Below are 18,518 nucleotides of genomic sequence, written 5' to 3' on the forward strand. Positions count from 1 at the left end.
CTGGTAGGATTTTTCTCAGATTTTCGCCTGGCATATGAGTTCTGTTATACTCACAGACATCATTCAAACAGTTTTAGAAACGTCAGAGTGTTTTCTATCCAAATATACTAATACTTATAATGCATATATTATCGACTGGGACTGAGTAGCATGCAGTTTACTCTGGACAAGCTTTTCATCCAAACGTGAAAATGCTGCCTGCTATCCGAGACGGTCGCGACAACATTATGTTCAAATACAGTAAAAAAATAAGTCACAAACAGCGCTGATAAATGAAAAAAAATATATATAGCTTGGGAGCATGTAAAACGTCTGCCTTCTGCTCCGGCGCCATCTTACTTAACAAACACGAACACATCTCTCTATTATGTGTGGTAATACTTGCGAACACATTTACAAAATTAAAATCACTTGGAACTGATTCCTGGTGTTTTTAGTCTTGTTGATGGAATTATATTTTTTTGTAAAAATAACATTCACAAAAAAACATAATTCCATCAAGAAAACTTACATCTCCTCAGTTTCAATCTATATCTCATACATGTATCTGCCCATCTTTCATGTCTATCTAACATCTCTGCTATCCATCGGTCAATTCTAACTCTATAACAACTCTATCCATCATTCAATTCTAGCTATTTAACATCTCTGTCCATCATTCAATTCTAACTCCATCATTCAGAGATAGTGTCTACTGTATGTATCGTCCATCTGAATGGGATTTCCCATGCTTCTCATCTGGTCTGTCAGCAGTATTGATGAACGAGAGAGATGCTAGACTCTACCGATCGATCACAGAAAACATCAATATGAAACACATCTCAGCCTAATGCCAGGGAGGAGTTGCTAAGCCTTCGAAGGGTGTGTGTGTGGTTGTGTGTGTTTGTGTGTGTGTGTGTGTGTATTTGTGTGACCATGTGTAACATGTGTGTGTGTGCGTGTGTGTGTGTGTGACCGTGTGTGTGTGTGTGTGTGTGTGTGTGTGTGTGTGTGTGTGTGTGTGGCATATGTGTTACAGTAGAACTGTTTAGCCCACCGTCCCATTGTGTGTTGATTAGATTCTGAACCAACAACAGACTCTGGTCTCAGCAGAGGAAGTATGAGAAAGTAGCACTATATCAGTCTACAGTGCATTCGGGAAGTGTTCAGACCCCATTACTTTTTCCCCAAAATTTTACGTTACAACCTTATTTTAAAATTGATTAAATTGTTTTTTCCCCTCGTCAATCTACACCTCATCAATCTACACCTCATAAAAAAAAGCAAAACAGGTTTTTAGACACTATATAAAAAAAACTGAAATCTCATATTTACATAACTTTTCAGATCATTTGCTTTGTTGAAGCACCTTTTGGCAGCGATTACAGCCTCGATTCTTCTTGGGTATGACACTACAAGCTTGGCACACCTGTATTTGTGGAGTTTTTCAGATTCTTCTCTGCAGATCCTCTCAAGCTCTGTCAGGTTGGATGGGGAGCGTCGCTGCACAGCTATTTTCTGGTCTCCCCAGAGATGTTCGATCGGGCTCTTGGTGGTTCCAAGAACACTCAGAGACTAGTCCCGAAGCCTGTGTTGTCTTGGCTGTGTGCTTAGGGTCGTTGTCCTGTTGGAACATGAACCTCAGCGATCACTGCCTCATTGCCTGCATCCGCTATGGGACTGCGGATAAACGACCACCCCTCATCACTGTCAAACGCTCCCTAAAGCACTTCTGCGAGCAGGCCTTTCTAATCGACCTGGCCCAGCTATCCTGGAAGGATATTGACCTCATCCCGTCAGTCGAATATGCCTGGTTGTTCTTAAAATGTAATTTCCTCACCATCTTAAATAAGCATGCCCCTTTCAAAAAATGAAGAACTAAGAACAGATATAGCCCTTGGTTCACTCCAGATCTGACTGCCCTCGACCTGCACAAAAACATCCTGTGGCAGACTGCACTATCATCGAAGTGCAACTTTTCAGGCAAGTCAGGAACCAATACATACAGTCAGTCAGAAAAGCAAAGGCTAGCTTTTTCAAACAGAAATTTGCATCCTGTAGCTCTAACTCCAGAAAGTTTTGGGACACTGTAAAGTCCATGTAGAACAAGAGCATCTCCTCCCAGCTGCCCACTGCACTGAGGCTAGGTAAAACGGTCACCACTGATAAATCCACAATAATCGAGAATTTCAATAAGCGTTTCTCTAAGGCTGGCCATGCTTTCCTCCTGGCTACCCCATCGCTAGCAAACAGCTCTGCACCCCCCGCAACTTCTTGCCTAAGTCTCCCCAGCTTCTCCGTCACCCAAATCCAGATAGCAGATATTCTGAAAGAGCTGCAAAACCTGGACCTGTACAAATCAGCTGGGCTAGACAATCTGGACAATCTCTTTTTAAAATTGTCCGCCGCCATTGTTGCAACCACTAGTACAAGTCTGTTCAACCTCTCTTTCGTATCGTCCGAGATCCCTAAAGATTGGAAAGCTGCCGCGGTCATCCCCCTCTTCAAAGGGAGTGACACTCTAGACCAAAACTATTATAGACATATATCCATCCTGCCCTGCCTTTCAAAAGTCTTCAAAAGCCAAGTTAATAAATAGATCACCGACCATTTAGAATCCCACCGAACCTTCTCCACTGTGCAATCCGGTTTCCGAGCTGGTCACGGGTGCACCTCAGCCACGCTCAAGGTACTAAACGGTATCATAACCGCCATCGATAAAAGACAGTACTGTGCAGCCGTCTTCATCGGCCTGGCCAAGGCTTTCAACTCTGTCAATCATCTTATTCTCATCGGCAGACTCAACAGCCTTGGTTCTCAAATGACTGCCTAGCCTGGTTCATCAAATACTTCTCAGACAGAGTTCAGTGTGTCAAATCGGAGGGCCTGTTGTCCGCACCTCTGGTAGTCTCTATGGGGTTACCACAGGATTCAATTCTCGGGCCAACAATTTTCTCTGTATATATCAACGATGTCGCTCTTGCTGCGGGTGATTCCCTGAGCCACCTCTACACAGACGACAACATTCTGTATACATCTGGCCCTTCCTTGGACACTGTTAACTAACCTCCAAACGAGCTTCAATGCCATACAACACTCCTTCCGTGGCCTCTAACTGCTCTTAAATGCTAGTAAAACCAAATGCATGCTTTTCAACCATTCGCTGCCTACACCTGCCCGCCCGACTAGCATCACTACTCTGGACGGTTCAAACTTATAATATTTGGACAACTACAAATACCTAGGTGTCTGGCTAGACTGTACACGCTCCTTCCAGACTCTTATTAAACATCTCCAATCAAAAATTAAATCTAGAATCGGCTTCCTATTTCGCAACAAAGCCTCCTTCACTCACATACCCTTGTATATCAAACATACCCTTGTAAAACTGACTATCCTACCGATAGTCCTCGACTTCGGCGATATCATTTACAAAGTAGCTTCCAACACTACTCAGCAAACTGGATGCAGTCTATCATAGTGCCATCCGTTTTGTCACCAAAGCCCCTTATACCACCCACCACTGCGACTTGTATGCTCTAGTCGGCTGGCCCTCGCTACATATTCATCGTCAGACCCACTGGCTCCAGGTCATCTATAAGTCTATGCTAGGTAAAGCTCCGCCTTATCTCAGCTCACTGGTCACGATAACAACACCCACCCATAGCACGCGCTCCAGCAGGTATAACTTAGTGGTCATCCCAAAAGTCAACACCTCCTTTGGCCGCCATTCCTTCCAGTTCTGTGCTGCCAATGACTGGAACAAATTGCAAAAATCGCTGAAGCTGGAGAATTATATTTCCTTCACCAACTTTAAACATCAGCTATCTGAGCAGCTAACCGATCGCTGCAGCTGTACATAGACCATCGGTGAATAGCCCACCCAATCTACCTACCTCATCCCCATATTGTTTTTATTTACTTTTCTGCTCTTTTGCACACCAGTATTTCTACTTGCACATCATCATCTGCTCATCTATCACTCCAGTGTTAATTAGCTAAATCGTAATTACTTCTTTACTACGGCATATTTATTGCCTTACCTCCTCAATCCATTTGCACACACTGTATATAGACTTTCATTTTTTTTTCTATTGTGTTATTGACTGTACACTTGTTTATTCCGTGTGTAACTCTGTGTTGTTGTTTGTGTCGCACTGCTTTGCTTTATCTTGGCCAGGTTGCTGTTTTAAATGAGAATTTGTTCTCTACTAGCTTACCTGGTTAAATAGCTTACCTGGTTAAAGGTGAAAAAAAGAAAAAAAAAGAAAAACATTCACTCCAGTATGAGGTCCTGAGCACTTTAGAGCAGGTTTTCATCAAGATTCTCTCTGTACTTTGCTCCGCTCATCTTTGCCTCGATCCTGACCAGTCTCCCAGTCCCTGCTGCTGAAAAACATCCCCACAGCATGATGCTGCCACCACCGCGCTTCACCGTAGGGATGGTATTGGCCAGGTGATGAGCAGTGCCTGGTTTCCTCCAGTCGTGAGGCTTAGCATTCAGGACAAAGAGTTCAATCTTGGTTTCATCAGACCAGAGAATCTTGTTTCCCATGGTCTGAGATTCCTTTAGATGCCTTTTGGCAAACGGGCTGTCATGTGCCTTTTACTGAGGAGTGTCTTCCGTTTGGCCATTCTAGCATAAGGGCTTGATTGGAAGGTTCTCCCATCTCCACGGAGAAGCTCTGCCGGAGTGACCATCAGGTTCTTGGTCACCTGCCTGACCAAGGTACTTCCCCCCCCCCCATTTGCTCAGTTTGGACTGGCAGCCAGCTCTAGGAAGAGTCTTGGTGATTCCAAACTTCTTCTATTTAAAAATGATGGAGGACACTCTGTTCAGGGGAGCCTTCAATGCTGCAAACGTTTCTTGGTACCCTTCCACAGATCTGTTCCTCGACACAATCCTGTCTCGGAGCTCTACGTACAATTCCTTCAACCTTATGACTTGGTTTTTGCTCTGACATGCACTATCAACTGTGGGACCTTATATAGACAGGTATGTGCCTTTCCAAATCATGTCCAATCAATTGCATTTACCACAGTTGGACTCCAATCATGTTTTAGAAATATCTCAAGTTTGATTAATGGAAACAGGATGCACCTGAGCTCAGTTTCTAGTCTCATAGCAAATATGGGTATTTATAAAAAAAATGTATTAACTAAAAACCTGCTTTCACTTTGTCATTATGGGGTATCGTGATGTTATTATGAGGTGTTGTGATGTCATTATGGGGTATCGTGATGTTATTATGAGGTGTTGTGATGTCATTATGGGGTATTGTGATGTCATTATGGGGTATTGTGATGTTATTATGAGGTGTTGTGATGTCATTATGGGGTATTGTGATGTCATTATGGGGTATTGTGATGTCATTATGGGGTGTTGTGATGTCATTACAGGGTATTGTGTGTAGATTGATGAGTAAAAAAACGTATTTAATCCATTTAAAAATAAGGCTGTAACATAACAAAATATGGAAAAAGTGAAGGTGTCAGAAGACTTTCTGAGAGCCCTGTATCTAATTACCTAGAAACAGTACAATACTCCACAGGGTCTGTCTCAGAAACTACAGGCTTTCCTAAGTTCTTATAATGTGATGTTATGTGAAGCTTGTAACCCACGGTAACACTGTTCTAGAAGGTCCCTGATTCAGTCAACACTCTACATCAGGATGAGCTCAGAGAATCTCATGATTTAAACTTTACAGATTCAGCATCCCACATATATAGTGCACTTCTTTACCCTAAAATACATACCACATGGCACCCGATTCCCTATATAGTGCACAAATTTTGAGCAAGGCCCATAGGGTTCTAGTAAAAGTAGTACACCATGTAGGTAATAAAGTGACATTTGGGACACGACTTGAGGTTTCTTCTGCATGGTGAAGTTGGAGAGAAGATCAATAAAAGTCTTGTTTTTATGTATATTAATGAATTCAAAAAATACTGACAGCAGATACAGATCAGCACACATTGATCTGTCGGATAACTATGGATCGGCTGGATTACTATAGATCTGTTGGATTACTATAGATCTGTAGGATTACTATAGATCTGTAGGATTACTATAGATCTGCAGGATTACTATAGATCTGTAGGATAACTATGGATCGGCTGGATTACTATAGATCTGTAGGATTACTATAGATCTGTAGGATTACTATAGATCTGTAGGATTACTATAGATCTGTAGGATAACTATGGATTGGCTGGATTACTATAGATCTGTAGGATTACTATAGATCTGTAGGATTACTATAGATCTGTAGGATTACTATAGATCTGTAGGATTACTGTGGATCGGCTGGATTACTATAGATCTGTAGGATTACTATAGATCTGTAGGATTACTATAGATCTGTAGGATTACTGTAGATCTGTAGGATTACTATAGTTCTGTAGGATTACTATAGATCTGTAGGATTACTGTGGATCGGCTGGATTACTATAGATCTGTAGGATTACTATAGATCTGTAGGATTACTATAGATCTATAGGATTACTGTAGATCTGTAGGATTACTATAGTTCTGTAGGATTACTATAGATCTGTAGGATTACTGTGGATCGGCTGGATTACTATAGATCTGTAGGATTACTGTAGATCTGTAGGATTACTATAGTTCTGTAGGATTACTATAGATCTGTAGGATTACTGTGGATCTGTAAGATTACTATTACATGGCGATGTGTACGCACATATACATCAAGCTGCCTCCCGCTTTCCCAGACAAGGTTTACTTTATATTATCAACGACATGGACATACTGTAGTGTAACATAACGACCCTAAAACACCACTCACACTTGTCATGTTGCTATGGAAATGATTTTTACTGGGTTATTTCACCCCATCTATCGATCGAAACATTGCATGATGTCGTTTAGGTTATTGTCATTGAGAACTCTTCAGTCTTCCACCTCAGTCTCGTCTGATTGAATCTCTAATGTGAATCTTTAAGGACAACCCTTGACTCAGAACAAGGCCACCCGAAAGCTTTTTTAGGGGTTAAGTGCCATGCTCAATGGCACACCGGCAGTAGATAGCACCAGAAAAACATCAGACTCTATCAGTCCTTGAACCTGCAACCCTTTGGTTACTTGCCCTCTTCTCTAGCCTCCAGGTTGCACCACCTACCTGATTCGCCACACGGCTCTGAAAATTCATACTTTACATGCACACTTTTACACATACAGCAGCCTGGCTTCTACATCTGATTTTGCCTGCTACATAAATTCTGTTATACTCACAGACATGATTCAAACTGTTTTAGAAACTTCAGAGTGTTTTCTACCAAAATCTACTAATAATATGCATATCTTATATTCTTGGCACGAGTCGCAGGAAGTTGAAATTGGTCAGGAAGTTGAAATGGAAAAGTGAAAATGCTGCCCCTTATACCTTAAGAAGTTAATGGGTCACTCTGTCTGAATGGGTCACGCTGTCTTGATGGGTAATACTGTCTTAATGGGTAATGTTGTCAATGTTGTCTTAATGGGTAATGTTGTCTTGATGGGTAATACTGCCTTGATGGGTAATACTGTCTTAATGGTGACACTGTCTTAATTTGTAATACTGTCTTAATGGCTAACGCTGTCTTAAGGGTAACGCTGTCTTAATGGGTAATACTGTCAGCATTCCGAATCAAGACAGCATTACCCATTAAGAGGGCATTACCCATTAAGACAGCATTACCCATTAAGACAGAATTACCCATTAAGACAGTATTACAGTAGGGCTCTGACCAGGGTCAGTAGAACTCTGACCAGGGTCCGTAGTTCTCTGAACAGGGTCAGTAGAACTCTGACCAGGGTCCGTAGTGCTCTGACCAGGGTCCGTAGAGCACTGACCAGCGTCCGTAGAGCACTGACCAGCGTCCGTAGTGCTCTGACCAGGGTCCGTAGTGCTCTGACCAGGGTCCGTAGTGCTCTGACCAGGGTCCGTAGTGCTCTGACCAGGGTCCGTAGTGCTCTGACCAGGGTCCGTAGTGCTCTGACCAGGGTCCGTAGTGCTCTGACCAGGGTCAGTAGTGCTCTGACCAGGGTCAGTAGTGCTCTGACCAGGGTCAGTAGAACTCTGAACAGGGTCAGTAGAACTCTGAACAGGGTCAGTAGAACTCTGACCAGGGTCCGTAGTGCTCTGACCAGGGTCCGGAGAGCTCTGACCAGGGTCCGGAGAGCTCTGACCAGGGTCCGTAGTGCTCTGACCAGGGTCCGTAGTGCTCTGACCAGGGTCCGTAGTGCACTGACCAGGGTCCGTAGTGCACTGACCAGGGTCCGTAGTGCACTGACCAGGGTCCGTAGTGCACTATGTAGAGAATCGGGTGCCATTTGGGATGTATACAACGTGTATAACTCCTCCAGCTATGGGGATGTCTGTCTACTGAGGAACAAGTGAACATAAAACAATAAAACATCTGAATATACTGTGTAGTGCCGGGGCAAAACCAAAATGTGCACCCCTGGGGTCACGAGGACCGAGTTTGTGAAACGCTGAAATGGACTCATCAGGTGAATCCAGGTGAAAGCTATTGATTCCTTATTGACGTCACTTCAATCAGTGTAGATGAAGGGGAGGAGACAGCTCAGAGAAGGAGGGGAGGAGTCAGGTTAAAGATGAAGGGGAGGAGACAGCTCAGAGAAGGATTTTTTAGCCTTGAGACAATTGAGACATGGTTTGTGTATGTGTACCATTCAGATGGTGAACGGGCAAGACAAAATATTTACTGTAAGTGCCATTGAACAGAGTATGGTAATAGGTGCCAGGCGCACCGGTTTGTGTCAAGAACTGCAATGATGCTGTTTTTTTCATGCTCCACAGTTTCCCATGTCTATCAGTGGATGCTGCTGAGGAGAGGACTGGGAGAGGTCATGATAACGTCTGGAAACCGAGCTAACTGAATGACATATTAGTTACCATTCCACTAATTCCACTCCAACCATTACCACGAGCCCATCCTCCCCAATTAAGGTTCCACCAACCTCCTGTGACGTGTACCAATAATGGTCCACCACCCAAAGGACATCCAGCCAACTTGACACAAACGTGGGAAGCATTGGACTCAACATGGGCCAGCATTCTGTGGAACGCTTCCGACACCTTATAGAGTCCATCCCCCAACTAATTGAGGCTGTTCTGAGGGCTAAATGGGGTTCAACTCAATATTAGGAAGGTGTTCCTAATGTTTTGTTCGCTCAGCATATATGCAGCTTTAGCTAGTTAAATATAAATCAGAGGGGGCTCTAACATCTTTAGCTAGTTAAATATGAATCGGAGAGGGCTCTAACGTCATTAGCTAGTTAAATATGAATCGGAGAGGGCTCTAACGTCATTAGCTAGTTAAATATGAATCTGAGAGGGCTCTAACGTCATTAGCTAGTTGAATATGAATCAGAGAGGGCTCTAACATCTTTAGCTAGTTGAATATGAATCAGAGAGGGCTCTAACATCTTTAGCTAGTTGAATATGAATTAGAGCGTTGGTATAAAACACACACACAGTACACACACAGTACACACACACAAAGTACACAGTGCTATGCGGAGGCCTACAATATACCATGTTGTTGTTGTGAATGAATAAATCAAGAGATATAGCAGACCTCTGTATAGCAGGCCTCCGTATAACAGGCCTCCATATATCAGGCCTCCGTGTAGCAGGCCTCCGTATAGCAGGCCTCCGTATAGCAGGCCTCCATAATATCAGGCCTCCGTGTAGCATACCGCTGTATAGCAGGCCTCCGTATAGCAGGCCTCCGTATAGCAGGCACACACATGCTAGTCAATATCGTGTGTCATTTATGATCTGGGTTTACTAGCTGAGCTGGAGCCCTCATGAAGCACACACGTAATGTATGTACCAGCAGGTCCTGAACCCGATCACAATACAGGAAGCATCCACATACTGTATGTACCAGCAGGTCCTGAACCTGATCACAATACAGGAAGCATCCACATACTGTATGTACCAGCAGGTCCTGAACCTGATCACAATACAGGAAGCATCCACATACTGTATGTACCAGCAGGTCCTGAACCTGATCACAATACAGGAAGCATCCACATACTGTATGTACCAGCAGGTCCTGAACCTGATCACAATACAGGAAGCATCCACATACTGTATGTACCAGCAGGTCCTGAACCTGATCACAATACAGGAAGCATCCACATACTGTATGTACCAGCAGGTCCTGAAACTGATCACAATACAGGAAGCATCCACATACTGTATGTACCAGCAGGTCCTGAACCTGATCACAATACAGGAAGCATCCACGTAATGTATGTACCAGCAGGTCCTGAACCTGTTCACAATACAGAAAAAATCAACAATTGTGTATTTACAGATCTAGTTTCCTGTCTTTTTTCTGAGGACAGAATGTTTATCCAAGATCTGACACAAGCTCGATATTTTTTTTTTTTTTGGGGGGGGGGGGGGGGATTTCTATGGAATTTAATTCATGCAAGACTGTCTTCTCAGAAATCCCCAAATATTTTTTTGTGGAACAGAGCATTTGGGTGAATGCCTTTCAGGGGTTTCTTCATTGATGTTGCCACATTCTCTCTGCGTTAGTGGAGAGAGGTTCAGACACGAACATTAGTGTTTAATCTCCCATTCACATTAATAATATTGTATGAATGTCTCATTTTATGAAGTTCAGTAACAACCCACAGAGCTACGCATACTGCCTCTAACTATAGACTGGTCCCAAATGACAGCCTATACTCTATGTAGACCACTACTTTGACTAGAGCTCTCTCTCTCTCTCTCTCTCTCTCTCTCTCTCTCTCTCTCTCTCTCTCTCTCTCTCTCTCTCTCTCTCTCTCTCTCTCTCTCTCTCTCTCTCTCTCTCTCTCTCTCTCTCTCTCTCTCTCTCTCTCTCTCTCTCTCTCTCTCTCTCTCTCTCTCTCTCTCTCTCTCTCTCTCTCTCTCTCTCTCTCTCTCTCTCTCTCTCTCTCTCTCTCTCTCTAGTTTTCTACAGAAATAGGTGGAAACAATAACAATGGTGTCTTCAGAAAAAAAGAGCACACTATAAAACGGCCAGATCAATAATGTGGAATAACTAATGCTACTATATTAAATTGAATCCATTTATACTTAGCTGTTGTTATATAAAAAAAATAATAATAATATTGCGAGAAAAGAAAATGTGATCAACATGTTTCGGATGTACAGTTGATGGAAAGTACATTTTGAAAAGAAAAGCTAATTTCATGTGACATTTGCTGAAGGGAAAAGGCCATGAATGACGCGGCACCGAAATGCCATCTGCATGGAACACTTATCGACGGCTGTTTAAACAGCCGGGTATACAAATTATCTCAGACTCACTCTCTATTGACAGGCTGATCAATGGAGATATTTTCCATTACAAAGATGCTGGATGAATCTCTAAAGACCTCTCCCTAGTGGGGCAAGCGGTTTAAGCTACTACAGTCCCTGACTTGAATCCAGTCTGCATCCCATAGGGGCGGCGCACAATTGGCCCAGCGTCGTCCAGGTTTGGTCGGTGTAGGCCGTCATTGTAAATAAGAATTTGTTCTTAACTGACTTGCCTAGTTAAATACATGTTACATTTAAATCAAATAAAAAAAGAAGTCTCCTTATATATCAGACGGGTGGGCGAGTGGGTCCTCTCTTCCAGCGATACCATCGCTGCCCATCCTAGGAAGTTATGATGTGAGGACTCTAGGAAAATAGTTTTTAGAATCACCTGTTGCTGTCTTTGTTCTTGTTTCCCCCAGTAGCTAATTAACAGATTACAGACGTCAATAGACACACGGCTTTACTGTCTAGCACAGTCAGGGGCAGACAGGCGAGGCCCAAAACAGAATTGTATTTTGTTTTGTTATCTAAAACAACACGCAATTAACTTCCCCCTTCCCTTCTTCGCTGGAGGAAAATGATTTATCCTTTCCAAATTAAATAGATTTCTGAGAGAGAGAGAGAGAGAGAGAGAGAGAGAGAGGAGGCCAACCAGCAAAGAACAAACACCATTGTAAATACAACCCATATTTATGTTAATTTATTTTTCCCTTCTGTACTTTAACTCTTTGTACATAATAAGACATTTGAAGTGTCTTTATTCTTTTGGAACCTTTGTGAGTGTAATGTTTACTGTAAAAAAAGGTATTGTTTATTTAACTTTTGTTTATTATCTATTTAACTTGCTTTGGCAATGTAAACATATGTTTTCCATGCCAATAAAGCCCTTAAAATTAAAATTAATTGAGCGAGAGAGAGAGAGAGAGAGACAGAGAGAGAAACAGAGAGAGAGAGAGACAGAGAGAGAGAGAGACAGAGAGAGAGAGAGACAGAGAGAGAGACAGAGAGAGAGAGAGAGAGAGAGAGAGACAGAGAGAGAGAGAGAGAAGGAGAGACAGAGAGAGAGAGAAGGAGAGACAGAGAGAGAGAGAAGGAGAGACAGAGAGAGAGAGAGAGAGAGACAGAGAGAGAGACAGAGAGAGAGACAGAGAGAGAGACAGAGAGAGAGACAGAGAGAGACAGAGAGAGAGACAGAGAGAGAGACAGAGAGAGAGACAGAGAGAGAGACAGAGAGAGACAGAGAGAGAGACAGAGAGAGAGACAGAGAGAGAGACAGAGAGAGAGACAGAGAGAGAGACAGAGACAGAGAGAGAGAGAGAGAGACCGAGAGAGAGACCGAGAGAGAGACAGAGAGAGAGACAGAGAGAGAGACAGAGAGAGAGACAGAGAGAGAGACCGAGAGAGAGACAGAGAGAGAGACAGAGAGAGAGAGAGAGAGAGAGACCGAGAGAGAGACCGAGAGAGAGACCGAGAGTGAGACCGAGAGAGAGACCGAGAGAGAGAGAGAGACTGACTTTTGGTCTTTCCTTATTGAAACATTCTCAATTCATTTAAAACTCACCCCCCCACTCCTAAAATAAAAAATAAAAAATACAAATATATCCTGTACTGCATTCATGTACCATACTCATCTTTCCATCTACCACATGATACAAATCACCATACACAAAAACCCTCTCCTACAACCGTATATCCAAAACATCTTCCCCAGCAATACAGACAGCCCCCCCAACACACCATATCTCCTCAAACATCTCCACACATTTGATCATTTTATAGAACTCAAACTCAACCCTAAGGCGCGCAGAGACCATCCCATTAAACAGTATCCCCCCACCTTTAACCCTGTTCCTCCTTGTTAGCCAAATAGCTAACTTTGCCTGAGCAAACAGAAAATTCAACAAAACACATTTTTCTTTCTCCTTACTCGAATACCTGTATCCCATTATAAACATCCCAACAGCAAAAACCACCCCCAACCTGTCACACAGACATTCCAACAGAGACATTAATGGCATTAACCTGGTGCACACAGAAAACACATGAATTACAGTTTCTTTCATTTGACAGAAAGGACACCCCTGCCCAATTCCCGGATCAACCCGTGCCAACCAGCTGTTAGTGGCCAGGGCTCCATGAAGAACCCTCCACTGGAGGTCCCCTGACCTCTTTGGTACTGGGGGTTTGTAGAGCGCCCTCCATCTAAAACCCACCATACTCTCCGCCCCACATACCCCCTGCCACTGATGTGCCTTCACTCCTGTTAGGCTTCTAATGCTCCTAACCTTAACGCAGAGGTTGTAGAGGGCTTTACCTCCCACCCCCTCAAACTCCCCCAGGCTCGGAGTGTTAAAATCTAACAAGTCCTCCAGACCCCCTTGCCAGTCTCCAGTCTCTGCCGTCACCTGCAGTGGCGGGAACATTGGTGGCCCCTCTCCCTTTGGCCTCTCAAACACCCCCCTTACCGGCTCAGACAGTGCCTCCTGGACCTCCTCCAGGAATGTCTCCAGCAGCCTAAGAGACGTTATTCCTGTTTGTTGCGCCAAGACCTCCGGGGTTTTCCACCCCTCCTCTCCCAGCAGTCTCAGGTCACCCAGCCTTTGTAAACCCCCTGCCATCAGTTGCCTCTGCAGGGTGGCCGACTGAACCGATCTCAAAGGGATGGCTGGGTTGTGGAAGATAGGCTCCTCCCACACCCACTGCCCAGGCTCCACACCCCCTTCTCGTGTGGGCCTTAGCAGCTGCCAGGCCCTCAGCACCGCAGAGTAAAACTCTGAGAGACCTGCTGTACTCAGCCTCTCCAGCTTCATGAGGAACAGCTGCCGGTCCAACCTTAATCCGCCAGCTCTCCTCAGCAGCGTGCATGCTGGTTCCCTCCAGCCAACATCAGTGTGGTACAGCAGTCTCTGCACCGCCTTTAGTCGGAAAGCAGCCATCCTGCTCTCCAGCTCCACCAGGCCCTGTCCTTCTTCGTGGACGGTCATGTACAAAACTGCTGCCTTCAGCCAGTGATGTCCCGACCAAAAGAAGTCCACCAGCTTGCGTTGCAGGTCTGCAAGCAGACCGGCGGGGGGGTTGAGGACAGCCAGTTTATGCCACAAGGAAGATGCCACCAGGTTGTTGATTATCAGCACCCTCCCTCTATATGACACTTGGGACAGGAGCCACCTCCACCTGGCCAGTCTTGACACCACTGCCTGTGACAGCTCCTCCCAGTTCTTGCTGACCCACCTCTCCGAGCCCAGGTACACCCCCAACACTTTAAGCCCTTCACAACCCCACTGCAAACCCCCTGGAAGCAGAGGAGGAGCCCTATCCCCCCATGCCCCACATAACAGAGCTTTGCTCTTTCCCCAGTTTACCTTAGCTGATGAAGCTCCCTCGTACACCTTCAGACTAGTCTCTAGTTCCTGCATATCTTGCCCATCCCTGACCATCACAGAAACATAATCTGCATATGCTGAGACTGCTATTCCTGTCACCACATCCATGCCTGTCCAGCACACTCCCCGCAGTCTCCTGCGTAGCAGTCCTAAAAAAGGCTCAATGGCTAGTGTGTACAGCTGCACAGATAGAGGGCATCCTTGTCTAATGCCCCGTCTCACCCAGACTGGCCTACTGAGCCCCCCTCCCACCTTAACCATACATGACGCCCCAGCATACAACAGCTTCACACAGGTCACAAAACTCTTCCCAAACCCAAACACAGACATCACATTAAACAGATACTCATGATCCACTCTATCAAAAGCCTTCTCTTGATCTAAAGAGACCAGTCCAAAGTTCACATTAGAACCTCTCGACAAGTCCAACATGTCCCTAATCAAGAACAAGTTGTCCGTGATTGAGCGTCCCGGTACACAATATGTCTGGTCCTTGAGTATTATAGAGTCCAGATGGGACTTCAGTCTGTTAGAGAGGACCTTGGCAAAAATCTTGTAGTCCGCACAGAGTAATGCCACAGGCCTCCAGTTCTTAAGTTCACACAAGTCCCCTTTTTTGGGCAGGAGAGTCAGAGCCGCCCGACGGCAGCTCATCGGCAACTCTCCTACCCCGACGCATTCACGCAACACGCAAAAGAAATCCTGTCCAATTGTTCCCCAGAATTTTTTGTAAAATTCCACTGGAAGTCCATCGACCCCAGGTGCACGACCGGGGGACATCTGGGTTACTGCCTCTGCCAGTTCATGTGACAACAGAGAAATGTCAATTTCATCCCTCTGTGCCCGAGAGAGCTTAGGGAGTCCTGCGAACAAGACCTGAGCACACATAGGATCACACATTTCTACCCTATACAATTCAGTATAAAACTCCACAGTCCGCTCCCGCATCTCCCCCACCACAGAGGTCACCCGCCCATCAGACAGCCGTAGACAATGCATACCCTTGGCTTCACTGCTCTGTCTTTCCAAACCAAAGAAGAAGGAGCTGGGAGCATCCATCTCCTTGAGCATGGAGAACCTAGCTCTTACAAGTGCTCCCTTTGCTTTAACCAGGAAAAAACTGCCCAGGTCCCTACGTAATTCGGCTAAGTTAGCCTGGAGGCCTACATTGCCTTGCCCCACCATCTCTACCTCCATCTCACTAATACACCGCTCTAGTTCCCCCAATACTCTCCTAGCCTCTGAGGATGAGAGAGCAGTATACTGTTGACAGAAAAGCCGAATTTGCACTTTCCCCACATCCCACCATTGACTCAGAGACTCATACTCCTCTCTTCGCTGCCCCCATCTTTCCCAAAAAGTCTGGAAACCTGAGCAAAAAGTGGCATCTTGTAAGAGCTTTACATTGAACTTCCAATAAGATGCCTGCCGGGGCCCTGGTGAAATAGACAGCCGAGCCATGGTTATGTGGAGATCCGAAAACCCCACTGGGAGAATGGTAGCACCCAGCAGCCTATTGCTCTGATTCCTGGACATGTAAAAACGATCAAGTCGAGCTGCACTCACCCTAGCCCCAAAAACCTTCACCCACGTATACTGTCTTGTGTTTGGATGTTTAGTTCTCCAAACATCCACTAGGTCAAACTGATTAAAGATATCCCTTAACACTCCCACTGACACTGAATGAGGCTCTTCCCCATTTCTTTCTTTTGTAAAATCCATTGTACAGTTCCAGTCACCTCCGATCACCAGCGTCTCCTCAGGCGCTACTTGTGAGAGTTCCTGTCTAAGACTCCCAAATAGAACCCCTCTTTCTCTCCCTGTGTTAGGCGCATACACATTTATAAAGACAAAACACATGTTGTTAATTTCTGCTTTAACAACAAGCAACCTACCCCTACACACCTCCTTTGAGGAGCAAATTTTTACAGCCAGACTCGATTCAAAAAGGACTGCCACCCCTGCACTAAGATTTGTCCCATGGCTCAACACACTTGCCCCTTTCCACCAGAGCCCCCAATCAACTTCATTCACCACATCACTATGCGTCTCCTGCAGAAACAACACCTGTACTTTTTTTTGTTTTACATATTCACCCAACACACTCCTCTTTCCCACATCTCTGGCGCCATTTATATTGAGCGAGCCTACCCGAAGAGTCTCCATAAGAAGTGGGAGAAAAGCCAGCAGAGAAATAGACCAATAGCAAAGCTCAAAAAGCCCCAGTGTCAGTAAGAAATTAAACATTTAAACAGTGTCTGAAGGTAAACCTTTACGCACTGTTGTGACCCACTTCCTCAACCTAAACATTTTCCTGGGTGAGAGGACACCATGCCCCTCATTTCTCATAGCATGTTGTACTGATCTTACAAACTTTCTAGGATCAGGAAAAAAAGCCTCAAGATTAACTTTTTTCCCCTTAGTCTCATTCAGGAACCTTGTCAGTTCTCTCAACGTGTACTTAGACCCCTCGGGTTGACTGGCTGTCAGCTCCGGGCCAATTGAAGAGGAGTCTGAAAAAAATAACTCCTCATCCTCTTCCTCAGACTCACTTTCCTCCTCTTCTCTATCTCCCACCCTGACCACCTGCCCTTTCTCTCTGGTTAGGGCCTCACCCACAGCAACAGGCAACATTTCCATGGTGCCTTTGTCCACACCCTTTTTCTTTTTCCTCTTGACACCCTCCTCCTCCCCCCCTAATCTCTTACACTTCCCCACTATACTCTCCTCATCCACTAGAATAACCTGACTAGACGCAGTATCATCTGCACCACCCTCCATAGCATGACTAGGGCCAGCCTCAGCTACACCACCCTCCATAGCATGACTAGGGCCAGCCTCAGCTACACCACCCTCCATAGCATGACTAGGCCCAGCATCATCTGCACCACCCTCCATAGCATGACTAGGGCCAGCCTCAGCTATACCACCCTCCATAGCATGACTCGGCCCAGCATTATCTGCACCACCCTCCATAGCATGTCTAGGCCCAGCCTCAGCTACCCCACCATCTCTAGCCTGACTAGACCCAGCCTCTGCTTCTCCACCATCTCTAGCCTGACTAGACCCAGCCTCCACTACCCTACCATCTCTAGCCTGACTAGGCCCAGCCTCATCTACACCACCATCTCTAGACTGACTAGGCCCAGCCTCTGCTATCTGCATCTCCTTACCCCCTGCATTTTGACCTCGATTTCCCCCACCTGCCGTTGTACCCTCACCTTGTCTATGGCCTTTATGTGGGCACGCAAAACTCTTGTGCCCCAAATCCCCACATTCAAAACACCGTAGACTATCTGTGCTGGCAAAACCGGCATAGAGCCCCTCCCCATGCCTCACTTTAAAATGCACATTTAGCTGTTGCTCATTATTGTTCAGAAACATAAACACTTGCCTCCTGAACGAAACAACGTGCTTAACGGCATCTGCCTGAAAACCTGCTGACAGTACACGGAAACCGCTAGCAAACTTACCAAAACGACTCAGCTCTTTCCTAATTTGATCATCCGTAATAAACGGAGGCAAATTTGCCACTACAACTCTTGTTGAAGGGGTAGAGAGAGGTGAAATTGACACCAACACATCCCTTACAAATATTCCGCTAGCAATTAGCCTACCGACCAAATTAGCCCTTTCCATGAACACAACCACAGCTTTGTTCATTCTAGAAGCAGAATGTATAAACTCAGCTCCTACCTGTTCACCGACCGCGAGCAGAACCTCCTCCACCTTAACTCCATTCTCAGGAACACACCTGAATCCATGCTGTGTCGACAGCGTCTCCTCCGCGCTAGGCTGAGAAGCCATTGCGCACACTACACCTTCC

At 45.2% G+C, this 18,518-nt stretch overlaps 1 pseudogene; it reads right to left on the reverse strand.

Annotated features, from left to right (window-relative positions):
* LOC139408073 (E3 ubiquitin-protein ligase TRIM39-like) overlaps positions 1 to 8,311 on the reverse strand; it is a 66,506-nt pseudogene extending 58,195 nt beyond the window's left edge.
* Positions 8,312 to 18,518: the final 10,207 nt, after the last annotated feature.

This window comes from Oncorhynchus clarkii, chromosome 4, assembly GCF_045791955.1.
Source record: "Oncorhynchus clarkii lewisi isolate Uvic-CL-2024 chromosome 4, UVic_Ocla_1.0, whole genome shotgun sequence".
NCBI lineage: Eukaryota > Metazoa > Chordata > Actinopteri > Salmoniformes > Salmonidae > Oncorhynchus > Oncorhynchus clarkii.